Source organism: Physeter macrocephalus, chromosome 15 (assembly GCF_002837175.3).
Source record: "Physeter macrocephalus isolate SW-GA chromosome 15, ASM283717v5, whole genome shotgun sequence".
NCBI classification, from domain to species: domain Eukaryota; kingdom Metazoa; phylum Chordata; class Mammalia; order Artiodactyla; family Physeteridae; genus Physeter; species Physeter macrocephalus.
This window is the reverse complement of record NC_041228.1, coordinates 59148800-59150211: the sequence shown is the minus strand read 5'-3', so window position 1 is coordinate 59150211 and position 1412 is coordinate 59148800. Positions and strand designations below refer to the sequence as shown.

The 1412-nt window shown below is 31.0% G+C and overlaps 1 non-coding gene across 1 annotated transcript; it reads right to left on the bottom strand.

Annotated features, from left to right (window-relative positions):
- Positions 1–257: 257 nt before the first annotated feature.
- LOC112065851 (U6 spliceosomal RNA) lies at positions 258–362 on the bottom strand. The gene has a single exon (XR_002892272.1). It is a non-coding gene; the product is annotated as a U6 spliceosomal RNA (small nuclear RNA).
- Positions 363–1412: the final 1050 nt, after the last annotated feature.

Below are 1412 nucleotides of genomic sequence, written 5' to 3'. Positions count from 1 at the left end.
CTTTCAATTTTCTCCTTTTATGGCATAATCTATTTTTACAATTTTATTGAGATACAATTGTCATACAGCACTGTATAAGTTTAAGGTGTATAGCATAATGATTTGACTTACATATATCATGAAGCGATTACTACAAGTTCAACATCATTATCTCATACAGATCCGTCATCTCATATAGATACGAAAAAAAGAAAAAGAAAATCATGTTTTTTCCTTGTGATGAGAAGGATCAATTCTCAACAACTTTCACACATACCAAAAATATGGAATGCTTCACAAATTTGCATGTTATCCTCTACAGGGTCATGCTAATTTTCTCTGTATCATATTAATTTCAGTATATATGCTGGCAAAGCTAGCACAATCTATTTTTTTTAAATGCCTATTTCAGTAGACCTTCCATGTTTACCAGACAAAGCAATTCTTTTTTAAAAATTGTATATTTCTTTACAGTGAACTAAGTAGTGAGGAAGTGATATTCTGTGGTGCATTTTACCAATCAACAAAAGATGAGAGTCTTTCTGAAATATTTATTTTAAGCCTCAGAATTTAAACATTGGACATTTGCTTCTCTGGATCATTCTCAAGATCAAACAATAAACAGTTTGATTTGACGTATTTCCTCTTTGGTGTTTGCTACATCTGTTATAACATAACAAACAATGGTAGAACTTGATGAGAATTTGGAGGAGGATGTATATAAATAAACTGAATTTCAACTTGAAAGTTATTAATTTTACCTTGGTATTAAAATAGAGGTAACATTTATTATAGTATCTATCTGCCAAACAGCATATTTCAAATAATGGCTTCATGATCACAATAATATCTTAAGTGGGTTAGGTACATAACCAATGTAATCTCAAGGTCACTGTTTTACTAAAAACTCATCTAACAATTTAAATGTCCTAACTCTCCAAATTTTTGAAGACTAAATTTAATCACCCATAGAGGCAAAATTTCCCCCCAATAATATTACTTTTGAAGTACTTAACCTTTAACATAGGGTCAGCTGCCTCTTAGCTTAAAGGCTTTATCATATTTCTTTTCAGTGTACTTTATATCTAGCTATTTTCCATTCAAATAAGTGCACTCAGGCAGATATACTGGTTTTCCAGCCTGTAATAGAGATAGTAGTCATCCACTCCTCTTAATTTGCTAACTGAAAAAAGAACTTTCAGGAGTATATTTGACAGATTTTAATACACAAAGGGCTCATATTGACCCCTAAAATAGCAGATGGAGACAGAATGATCTACTAAAGTAGGCACCTTAGTTACAAACTGTATTTTAATTGTCTTCATCAGAGTTGTTATTGACTCTAGTTTTAAATGGGATTGATGGTCAGAGTTGGTAATAAACTCTTTTTTTTTTTTTCTGATTATTTCCTAAGCTATTCAAGGTCTAGAATC